Below are 13,171 nucleotides of genomic sequence, written 5' to 3' on the forward strand. Positions count from 1 at the left end.
CACTAAATTGACCAGATCGGGACATTCGCCGGTGACGTGCTGTCCCGGTAGCAGCATCTAGACGGGCCACGTGGCTTGGGAATATGCTCTGCTGGCGCTCTCTGGGGCCTCCACGTTGCCGCCTTGCCGGCCGACGCACGCCTCTGCTTTAGGGCCAGTTTTTTTTTGTCAATTCTTTCCGAATTTACCCTTCCAAAATTGTCACTTCATTTTTTTACAATTCCTAGTTAGTTAAGGTCTAATTAGTTAGGAATTGTAAATAAAATTTGAGTGGCAATTCTAGAAGAAGCTAGGAAGGGGGTCAATTCTGGGATTGCCCAAAAGAACTGGCCCTTGGGGCGAAGCAAAGGAGGGGCGCCGCTGCATCGAAAATGCTGTGCGTCGAAAGGCTGCTGAGGACTGTCGGCGTCGGCCGCACGAACGAGATGTCATGCACCGCCGTATGTCGTCTCGACGCTACGCAGGTGAGCACACATTCCTGCTCTCGTGTCCATCTTCCGAGCCGGTCGATATCTTGTCACTTCACTCACGTGTTTGTTCTCCCCGCTACCTGGCACCTCTGCCGGGGGCTTCCTTCTCGTCCTATAGATGTCTGGGTGATGGAGGACAATGTGGCGAAAATATGAGACCTGAAGTACTGCATTGACGTGTCATCAATACAGGCATCACCGCCACTTAGACTTAGTTAAGATTCCTCAAGAAGGAAAATAAAAGGCAAAAGAAGATGGGAACCCATGTTGCTCCAACCACGACATTTCTCAGTGGGATTGCTATGGTCAGCGAGTGTGAGTTGCTGGCCAGGTTTCATAAACACCTCTCGTCTTGCAACACTGATGGCCAGTGGTTGGGAATGACAAACATTAAGGGATAACATTATGTTGAGCTTACCCCGCATCGCTTCAAACACAACATTTACCAATGCCTTCAAGCGAGATGCAAGAAGATAGGAACTATGCGAGTCATCACATGTGGACCTTGCTGCGGAGAATAAATGATTCATCTAATATGCCTGATTGGTGATTTCAAGGAAACTATGTGGCAGTCCGAACATCTCTCTGCCTCAAAAAGATGGAAGAAGAATATGGAGAATTTTTGCACGGTTCTTGTTGACTGTAACATGTTTGATCTGGGATTCAGAGGGCCGGTGTGGAATTACAACAACAAACAGGAGGGGAGAAAAAAATGTTCTGGCCCTCTCCGGATTGGACTGATCACTTCAGGAACGCCCTTGGTGCTTATCCCAAAAGGAGAAGACCCTCAATCCCTGAAAGATTACCAGTCGATTAATTTGCACAATGTCATCTACAAATTTGTGTCGAGGTGCCCAGTAAATCGGTTACGACCTATCTTGGATGAAATCATATCAGAGACCCAGAGTGCGTTCATTCCAGACGGACTGATTACAAATAACGCGACCATTGCTTTTGAGTGCTTTCATAAGATCCGACATAGCAGAAATCCCCGAGATACCAATTCTGCGTACAAGTCGGATCTGGCCAAAGCCTAAGACAGGGTGGATTGGGGTTTTCTGGAAGGCGTGCTGTGTAAGAGTGGTTTCTGTATCAAATAGAAAAATTAGGTGACGCAGTGTGTCCAATTGGTGAGATACTCAGTTAGACACAATGACGAATTATTGGAACCGTTCGACCCCTTCAGAGGACTTCGGCAAGGGGATCCACTCAGCCCTAACCTTTTTCAGTTTGTGGGCCAAAGGGTTGGTAAACCTCATAAATCATGAGATCTCAGCCGGTAGGGTGAATCCCATCAAGATTGCTCGCAACAGTCCAGAAGTCTCTAATCTTCTATCCGCTGATGACAACTTAATCTTCTTCAAGGCTTCCATAGACCAGGCCGGGAACAATCAAGAAGGCAGTGGACACTTTCCAGAAATGCACGGGACAATAGCTAAGTGCAAGCAAGTGCTCGATCCTCTTTAGCGAACAATGCCCAACCGAAACAAGAGAGGGAATCAAGACTATTCTTGGGATACAGTCGGATGTTTTCAGGAGCAAGTACTTAGGATTGCCCACACCTGAAGGGAGGATGAAGGATGAACACTTCCAACCCATCATGGATAGGTTTGGAAAACTCTGTAACGACTGGTCTAAGAGGTTCATGTCTTATGCGCCTAAGGAAGTTCATGTCAAATCAGTAGTCCAAGCCCTCCCAACCTTCACGGTGAGTGTTTTTATGCTCTTGAAAGGATTTATGCGAGAAGTACGAGAGAAGGATTAGAGACTTCTGGTGGGGGATAAGGAAGGACCTAGAAGGGTACATGATACGTCCATTTTGCATGACGTTTTCCTACTATTATTTATAATATTTTGGTCATTATTTAACTTTAATATACAATTCTAATTGTTGGGGAACGTAGTAATTTCAAAAAAATTCCTACGCACACGCAAGATCATGGTGATGGTATAGCAACGAGAGGGGAGAGTGTTGTCCATGTACCCTCGTAGACCGTAAGCGGAAGCGTTATGACAACGCGGTTGATGTAGTCGTACGTCTTCACGATCCGACCGATCCAAGCACCGAACGTACGGCACCTCCGTGTTCAGCACACGTTCAGCTCGATGACGTTCCCCGGGCTCCAATCCAGCAAAGCGTCGGGGATGAGTTCCGTCAGCACGACGGCGTGGTGACGATGATGATGTTCTTCCGGCGCAGGGCTTCGCCTAAACTCCGCGACAATATGACCGAGGTGGAATATGATGGAGGGGGCACCGCACACGGCTAAGGAACGATCCGTAGATCAACTTGTGTGTCATGGGGTGCCCCCCTGCCCCCGTATATAAAGGAGCAAGGGGGGAGGAGGCCGGCCCTAGGAGGGGGCGCGCCAAGTGTGGAGTCCTACTAGGACTCCCTAGTCCCAGTAGGATTCCACCTCCCTTGTTGGAGTAGGAGAAGGGGAAAGAGGGGGAGAGGAAGAAGGAAAGGGGGGCTGCGCCCCTTGTCCAATTCGGACCAGAGGGGGGGCGCAGGCCTCCTTCCTTTTGGCCTCTCTCCTCTATTCCCGTATGGCCCAATAGGGCCCATATACTCCCCGGCGAATTCCCGTAACTCTCCGGTACTCCGAAAAATACCCGAATCACTCGGAACCTTTCCGAACTCCGAATATAGTCGTCCAATATATCGATCTTTACGTCTCGACCATTTCGAGACTCCTCGTCATGCCCCCGATCTCATCCGGGACTCCGAACTCCTTCGGTACATCAAAACTCATAAACTCATAATATAACTGTCATCGAAACCTTAAGCGTGCGGACCCTACGGGTTCGAGAACAATGTAGACATGACCTAAACACTATTCCGGTCAATAACCAATAGCGGAACCTGGATTGCTCATATTGACTCCACATATTCTTCGAAGATCTTTATCGGTCAAACCGCATAACAACATACATTGTTCCCTTTGTCATCGGTATGTTACTTGCCCGAGATTCGATCGTCGGTATCCAATACCTAGTTCAATCTCGTTACCGGCAAGTCTCTTTACTCGTTACGTAATGCATCATTCCGTAACTAACTCATTAGCTACATTGCTTGCAAGGCTTATAGTGATGTGCATTACCGAGAGGGCCCAGAGATACCTCTCCGACAATCGGAGTGACAAAACCTAATCTCGAAATACGCCAACTCAACATGTACCTTTGGAGACACCTGTAGTACTCCTTTATAATCACCCAGTTACGTTGTGACGTTTGGTAGCACCCAAAGTGTTCCTCCGGTAAACGGGAGTTGCATAATCTCATAGTTACAGGAACATGTATAAGTCATGAAGAAAGCAATAGCAACATACTAAACGATCAAGTGCTAAGCTAACGGAATGGGTCAAGTCAATCACATCATTCTCCTAATGATGTGATCCCGTTAATCAAATGACAACTCTTTTGTCTATGGTTAGGAAACATAACCATCTTTGATAAACGAGCTAGTCAAGTAGAGGCATACTAGTGACACTATGTTTGTCTATGTATTCACACATGTATTATGTTTCCGGTTAATACAATTCTAGCATGAATAATAAACATTTATCATGATATAAGGAAATAAATAATAACTTTATTATTGCCTCTAGGGCATATTTCCTTCAGTCTCCCACTTGCACTAGAGTCAATAATCTAGTTCACATCATCATGTGATTTAACACCAATATTCACATCTGTATGTGATTAATACCCATAGTTCACATCGTCATGTGATCAACACCCAAAGGGTTTACTAGAGTCAATAATCTAGTTCACATCGCTATGTGATTAACACCCAAAGAGTACTAAGGTATGATCATGTTTTGCTCGTGAGAGAAGTTTAGTCAACGGGTCTGTCATATTACAGAGTCGTATGTATTTTGCAAATATTCTATGTCTACAATGCTTTGCACGGAGCTACTCTAGCTAATTGCTCCCACTTTCAATATGTATCCAGATTGAGACTTAGAGTCATCTGGATCGGTGTAAAAGCTTGCATCGATGTAACTCTTTACGACGAACTCTTTTATCACCTCCATAATCGAGAAACATATCCTTATTCTACTAAGGATAATTTTGACCAATGTCCAGTGATCTACTCCTAGATCACTATTGTACTCCCTTGCCAAACCAGGGCAGAGTATACAATAGGTCTGGTCCATAGCATGGCATACTTTTATAGAACCTATGACTGATGCATAGGGAATGACTTTCATTCTCTTTCTATTTTCTGCCGTGGTCGGGTCTTGAGTCTTACTCAATTTCACACCTTTGCAACACAGGCAAGAACTCTTTCTTTGACTGTTCCATTTTGAACTATTTCAAAATCTTGACAAGGTATGTACTTATTGAAAAACTTATCAAGCGTCTTGATCTATCTCAATAGATCTTGATGCTCAATATGTAAGCAGCTTCACCGAGGTCTTTCATTGAAAAACCTTTTATTCAAGTATCCTTTTATGCTATCCAGAAATTCTATATCATTTCCAATCAACAATATGTCTTGCACATATAATATCAGAAATGCTACAGAGCTCCCACTCACTTTCTTGTAAATACAGGCCTTTCCAAAAGTCTGTATAAAACCATATGCTTTGATCAACTCATCAAAGCGTATATTCCAACTCCGAGATGCTTGCACCAGTCCATTGATGGATCGTTGGAGCTTGCACATTTTGTTAGTACCTTTAGGATTAACAAAACCTTCTGGTTGCATCATATACAACTCTTCTTTAATAAATCCATTAAAGAATGTAGTTTTTGACATCCATTTGCCAGATTTCATAACATGTGACAATTGCTAACATGATTCGGACAGACTTAAGCATCGCTACAGTTGAGAAAATCTCATTGTAGTCAACACCTTGAACTTGTCGAAAACCTTTTTGTGACAAGTCGAGCTTTGTAGATAGTAACACTACTATCAGTGTCCGTCTTCCTCTTGAAGATCCATTTATTTAACATGGCTTGCTGATCATCGAGCAAGTCAATCAAAGTCCATACTTTGTTCTCATACATGGATCCTATCTCAGATTTCATGGCCTCAAGCCATTTCGCGGAATCTGGGCTCATCATCGCTTCCTCATAGTTCGTAGGTTCATCATGGTCTAGTAACATGACTTCTAGAACGGGATTACCGTACCACTTTGGTGCGGATCTTATTCTGGAAGACCTACGAGGTTCGGTAGTAACTTGATCTGAAGCTTCATGATCATCATCATTAACTTCCTCACTAATCGGTGTAGGCATCACTGGAACTGATTTCTGTGATGAACTACTTTCCAATTTGGGAGAAGGTACAATTACCTTATCAAGTTCTACTTTCCTCCCACTCACTTCTTTCGAGAGAAACTCCTTCTCTAGAAAGGATCCATCTTAGCAACGAATCTTGCTTTCGGATCTGTGATAGAAGGTGTACCCAATAGTTACCTTTGGGTATTCTATGAAGACGCACTTCTCCGATTTGGGTTCGAGCTTATCAGGTGAAAACTTTTTCACATAAGCATCGCAACCCCAAACTTCAAGAAATGACAACTTTGGTTTCTCGCCAAACCACAATTCATAAGGCGTCGTCTCAACGGATTTTGATGGTGCCCTTTTTAAAGTGAATGCAACTGTCTCTAATGCATAACCCCAAAACGATAGTGGTAAATTGGTAAGATACATCATAGATCGCACTATATCCAATAAAGTACTGTTATGACGTTCGGACACACCATTAAGCTGTGGTGTTCCAGGTGGCATGAGTTTGTGAAACTATTCCACATTGTTTTAATTGAAGACCAAACTCGTAACTCAAATATTTGTCTCCGCGATCAAATTGCAGAAACTTTATTTTCTTGTTACGATCATTCTCCACTTCACTCTGAAATTCTTTGAACTTTCCAAATGTTTCAGACTTGTGCTTCATTAAGTAGATATACTCATATCTGCTCAATTCATCTTGTGAAGGTCAGAAAATAACGATACCCGCCACGAGCATCAACACTCATTGGACCGTATACATCGGTATGTATTATTTCCATCAAGTCAGTAGCTCGTTCCATTGTTCCGGAGAACGGAGTTTTAGTCATCTTGCCCAAAAGGCACGGTTCGCAAGCATCAAATGATTCATAACCAAGAGATTCCAAAAATCCATCTTTATGGAGTTTCTTCATGCGCTTTACACCGATATGACCCAAACGGCAGTGCCACAAATAAGTTGCACTATCATTATCAACTTTGCATCTTTTGGCATCAATATTATGAATATGTGTATTACTACGATCGAGATCCAACAAACTATTTTCATTGGGTGTATGACCATCGAAGGTTTTATTCATGTAAATAGAACAACAATTATTCTTTGACTTTAAATGAATAACCGTATCGCAATAAACATGATCAAATCATATTCATGCTCAACGCAAACGCCAAATAACATTTATTTAGGTTTAACACTAATCCCGAAAGTATAGGGAGTGTGCGATGATGATCATATCAATCTTGGAACCACTTCCAACACACATCGTCACTTCACCCTCAACTAGTCTCTGTTTATTCTGTAACTCCTGTTTCGAGTTACTAATATTTAGCAACCGAACAAGTATCAAATACTCAGGGGCTACTATAAACACTAGTAAGGTACACATCAATAACCTGTATATCAAATATACCCTTGTTCACTTTGCCATCCTTCTTATCCACCAAATATTCAGGGCATTTCCGCTTCCAGTGACCATTTCCTTTGCAGTATAATCACTCAGTTTCAGGCTTTGGTCCAGCTTTGGGCTTCTTCGCGGGAGTGACAACTTGCTTGTCATTCTACTTGAAGTTCCCTTTCTTTCCCTTTGCCCTTTTCTTGAAACTAGTGATCTTGTCAACCATCAACACTTGATGCTCTTTCTTGATTTCTACCTTCGTCGATTTCAACATCACGAAGAGCTCGGGAATCGTTTTCGTCATCCCTTGCATACTGTAGTTCATCACAAAGTTCTACTAACTTGGTGATGGTGACTAGAGAACTCTGTCAATCACTATCTTATCTGGAAGATTAACTCCCACTTGATTCAAGCGATTGTAGTACCCAGACAATCTGAGCACATGCTCACTAGTTGAGCGATTCTCCTCCATCTTTTAGCCATAGAACTTGTTGGAGACTTCATATCTCTCAACTCGGGTATTTGCTTGAAATATTAACTTCAACTCCTGGAACATCTCATATGGTCCATGACGTTCAAAACGTCTTTGAAGTCCCGATTCTAAGCCGTTAAGCATGGTGCACTAAACTATCAAGTAGTCATCATATTGAGCTAGCCAAACGTTCATAACATCTGCATCTGCTCCTGCAATAGGTCTGTCACCTAGTGGTGCATTAAGGACATAATTCTTCTGTGCAGCAATGAGGATAAACCTCAAATCACGGATCCAATCCGCATCATTGCTACCAACATCTTTCAACACAATTTTCTCTAGGAACATATCAAAATAAACATATGAAAGCAACAATGCAAGCTATTGATCTACAACATAATTTGCAAAATACTACCAGGACTAAGTTCATGATAAATTTAAGTTCAATTAATCATATTACTTAAGAACTCCCACTTAGATAGACATCCCTCTAATCCTCTAAGTGATTACGTGATCCATATCAACTACACCATGTCCGATCGTCACGTGAGATGGAGTAGTTTTCAACAGTGAACATCAATATGTTGATCATATCTACTATATGATTCACGCTCGACCTTTCGGTCTTCGTGTTCCGAGGCCATATCTGTTATATGCTAGGCTCGTCAAGTTTAACCTGAGTATTCCGCGTGTGCAACTGTTTTGCACCCGTTGTATTTGAATGTAGAGCCTATCACACCCGATCATCACGTGGTGTCTCAGCACGAAGAACTTTCGCAACGGTGCATACTCAGGGAGAACACTTCTTGATAATTTAGTGAGAGATCATCTTAAAATGCTACCGTCAAACTAAGCAAAATAAGATGTATAAAAGATAAACATCACATGCAATCAATATAAGTGATATGATATGGTCATCATCATCTTGTGCTTGTGATCTCCATCTCCAAAGTACTGTCATGATCTCTATCGTTACCGGCACGACACCATGATCTTCATCATCTTGATCTATATCAATGTGTCGTCACATGGTCGTCTCGCCAACTATTGCTCTTGCAACTATTGCTATCGTATAGCGATAAAGTAAAGCAATTATTTGGCACTTGCATCTTATGCAACAAAGAGACAACCATAGGGCTTCTGCCAGTTGCCGATAACTTCAACAAAACATGATCATCTCATACAACAACTTATATCTCATCACGTCTTGACCATATCACATCACAACATGCCCTGCAAAAACAAGTTAGACGTCCTCTACTTTGTTGTTGCAAATTTTACGTGGCTGCTACGGGCTGAGCAAGAACCGTTCTTACCTACGCATCAAAACCACAACGATAGTTCGTCAAGTTAGTGCTGTTTTAACCTTCTCAAGGACCGGGCGTAGCCACACTCGGTTCAACTAAAGTTGGAGAAACAGACACCCGCTAGTCACCTGTGTGCGAAGCACGGCGGTAAAACCAGTCTCGCGTAAGCGTACGCGTAATGTCGGTCCGGGCCGCTTCATCCAACAATACCGCTGAACCAAAGTATGACATGCTGGTAAGCAGTATGACTTGTATCGCCCACAACTCACTTGTGTTCTACTCGTGCATATAACATCAACGCATAAAACCTAGGCTCGGATGCCACTGTTGGGGAACGTAGTAATTTCAAAAAATTCCTACGCACACGCAAGATCATGGTGATGGTATAGCAACGAGAGGGGAGAGTGTTGTCCACGTACCCTCGTAGACCGTAAGCGGAAGCGTTATGACAACGCGGTTGATGTAGTCGTACGTCTTCACGATCCGACCGATCCAAGCACCGAACGTACGGCACCTCCGTGTTCAGCACACGTTCAGCTCGATGACGTTCCCCGGGCTCCAATCCAGCAAAGCGTCGGGGATGAGTTCCGTCAGCACGACGGCGTGGTGACGATGATGATGTTCTTCCGGCGCAGGGCTTCGCCTAAACTCCGCGACGATATGACCGAGGTGGAATATGGTGGAGGGGGGCACCGCACACGGCTAAGGAACGATCCGTAGATCAACTTGTGTGTCATGGGGTGCCCCCCTGCCCCCGTATATAAAGGAGCAAGGGGGGGAGGAGGCCGGCCCTAGGAGGGGGCGCGCCAAGTGTGGACCTCCCTTGTTGGAGTAGGAGAAGGGGAAAGAGGGGGAGAGGAAGAAGGAAAGGGGGGCTGCGCCCCTTGTCCAATTCGGACCAGAGGGGGGGGGGGCGCAGGCCTCCTTCCTTTTGGCCTCTCTCCTCTATTCCCGTATGGCCCAATAGGGCCCATATACTCCCCGGCGAATTCCCGTAACTCTCCGGTACTCCAAAAATACCCGAATCACTCGGAACCTTTCCGAACTCTGAATATAGTCGTCCAATATATCGATCTTTACGTCTCGACCATTTCGAGACTCCTCGTCATGTCCCCGATCTCATCCGGGACTCCAAACTCCTTTGGTACATCAACTCATAAACTCATAATATAACTGTCATCGAAACCTTAAGCGTGCCGACCCTACGGGTTCGAGAACAATGTAGACATGAACGAAACACGTTTCTCGGTCAATAACCAATAGCGGAACCTGGATGCTCATATTGGCTCCTACATATTCTACGAAGATCTTTATCGGTCAAACCGCATAACAACATACGTTGTTCCCTTTGTCATCGGTATGTTACTTGCCCGAGATTCGATCGTCGGTATCCAATACCTAGTTCAATCTCGTTACCGGCAAGTCTCTTTACTCGTTACGTAATGCATCATTCCGTAACTAACTCATTAGCTACATTGCTTGCAAGGCTTATAGTGATGTGCATTACCGAGAGGGCCCAGAGATACCTCTCCGACAATCGGAGTGACAAAACCTAATCTCGAAATACGCCAACCCAACATGTACCTTTGGAGACACCTGTAGTACTCCTTTATAATCACCCAGTTACGTTGTGACGTTTGGTAGCACCCAAAGTGTTCCTCCGGTAAACGGGAGTTGCATAATCTCATAGTTACAGGAACATGTATAAGTCATGAAGAAAGCAACAGCAACATACTAAACGATCAAGTGCTAAGCTAACGGAATGGGTCAAGTCAATCACATCATTCTCCTAATGATGTGATCCCGTTAATCAAATGACAACTCTTTTGTCCATGGTTAGGAAACATAACCATCTTTGATAAACGAGCTAGTCAAGTAGAGGCATACTAGTGACACTATGTTTGTCTATGTATTCACACATGTATTATGTTTCCGGTTAATACAATTCTAGCATGAATAATAAACATTTATCATGATATAAGGAAATAAATAATAACTTTATTATTGCCTCTAGGGCATATTTCCTTCACTACTACCTTTTTTCTCTTAATTTGCAAGATTTACATTGAGAGAAAAATTACAGGCAATTGGAATTCTAAACCTAAAAAAGTTACAACAGAGATACCTATTCTAAGGAGCTCCAAATGACCGAAAACTTCACGGAGTTTTTTTATTAAATTATAAAAAAAATACCAGAGCAAAGAAATGCCGGGGGGGGCACCAGTTGCTCACAAGGCAACATGTCGTGGCCACCCTCCTGGGTGTGCCCTGATGCCTTGTGGAGCCCACAGCTGGCCTTCGATGCCCATATTCTGCTATATGAAGGGTTTTTCCCTAGAAAAAAAATAAGAGGAAGACTTTCGGGACGAAGCGCCACCGTCTTGAGGTGGGACCTAGGCAGGATCACTTTTGCTCTCCGGTGGAGTGATTCTGCCGGGGATACTTCCCTCCAAGGGGGGAGGGGAAATCGACGTCACCAACGACCCTATCGTCGTGGAGGACCAATCTTCATCAATATCTTCATCATCACTATCTCATCTCAAACCCTAGTTCATCTCTTGTATTCAATCTTTGTCTCGAAAACCTCAGATTGATACCCATGGGTTGCTAGAAGTGTTGATTACATCTTATAGTTGATGCTAGTTGGTTTATTTGGTGGAAGATTAAATGTTCAGATCCTCAAGCATATTAAATACACCTATGATCTTGAACATGAATATGATTTGTGAGTAGTTACTTTTGTTCTTGGGGACATGAGAGAAGTCTTGTTATAAGTAATCATGTGAACTTGGTATTCGTTCGATATTTTGATGATATGTATGGTGTTCTTCCTTTAGTAGTGTCATGTGAATGTCGACTACATGACATTTTACATTTGTGCCTAAGGGAAGGCATCGTGGAGTAATAAGTAGATGATGGTTTGCTATAGTGACAAAAGTTTAAACCCTAGTTTATGCGTTATTCGGCAAGGGGCTGATTTGAACCAATATGTTCCATGCTATGATTAGATTTATCTTAAATTTTCTTTCATAGTTGTGGATTCTTGTGAGAGAGGATAATTATAAGTGGGTTTCTTGTTCAAGTAAGAACAACACCCAAGCATCGGTCCACCCACATATCAAGTTATCAAAATAGCGAATGCAAATCAACTAAACATGATGAACGACACTACATGACAATTCCCATGTGTCCCCGAGGATGCTTCCTTACTATAAGAGAACGTTCTGGCTTGTCCTTTGCTATATAAAGGATTGGCCACATTCATGCACCTTTGTTACTATTGTTACTTGTTACGAATTACCCTGCTACCAAACTATTCGTTACCGCTACTTTAGTACTTGCAGAGAATACCTTGGTGTAAACCACTTATGATTTCCTTCTCCTCCTCATTGGGTTCGACACTCTTATTTATCGAAACGACTATGATTGATCTTCTATACTTGTGGGTCATCAACACACTAGATATCTTGGGAGCGCATGATAAAACCTGAACGTGCTAGTGGTATAGGCTTTACAGACATGCATCTCTTCAACGAAGCACTCCTTATCAAGCAGGGATGGTCGTTAATTCAATTCCCAGAATGTCTATGTGCGAGAGTCCTGAAATCGAAGTATTATCCCAAGGGCGATGTCCTGGACACTATTTTGCCTCGGATGCCTCCCTTGTGTAGAGGGCGATTGAATTTGGTTTAGAACTATTGAAGAAGGGTTTAATTTGGCGGGTGGGCGATGGAAAAAATATTCAGATTCAACGAGACCAGTGGATACCTCGTAAAGAAGGCCTTAAGGCAATCGCGTCTATTAGGAGCCGATGGGTTAACCAACTCATGGACGCGGAGGGGAAGGAGTGGTATGCGAATCTGATCCACCTAATCTTCCACCAGTTTGATGCAGATGAAATTTTCAAGATACCCATCCCGAGAACGGACACAAAAGATTGCACTGCTTGGCATTGGAAGACAAATGGAGTGTTCTTAGTCAGGAGTGCTTACAAATTGGCAACATCCTTAACCCGAAACGAACATCAAAACCCCTCGAGCTCGTCTATGGATGCGGGCGACAGAAGTATTTGGGATCCCGTTTGGAAAGCTAAGGTGCCTGTGAAAATGATAATTTTTGGGTGCAGAGTAGCAACAAATACCCTGGCCACAAAAAGCAACAAATTCACAAGACACTCGACGTGGACTCTGACTTGCAATATTTGCAGAAATGGTGTGGAGGATAAAACATCACTCTGTGGTCACAATGCTCCAAGAGCAGGGCCCTCCAAGATGCCATGAT

Source organism: Triticum aestivum, chromosome 7B, assembly GCF_018294505.1.
Source record: "Triticum aestivum cultivar Chinese Spring chromosome 7B, IWGSC CS RefSeq v2.1, whole genome shotgun sequence".
NCBI lineage: Eukaryota > Viridiplantae > Streptophyta > Magnoliopsida > Poales > Poaceae > Triticum > Triticum aestivum.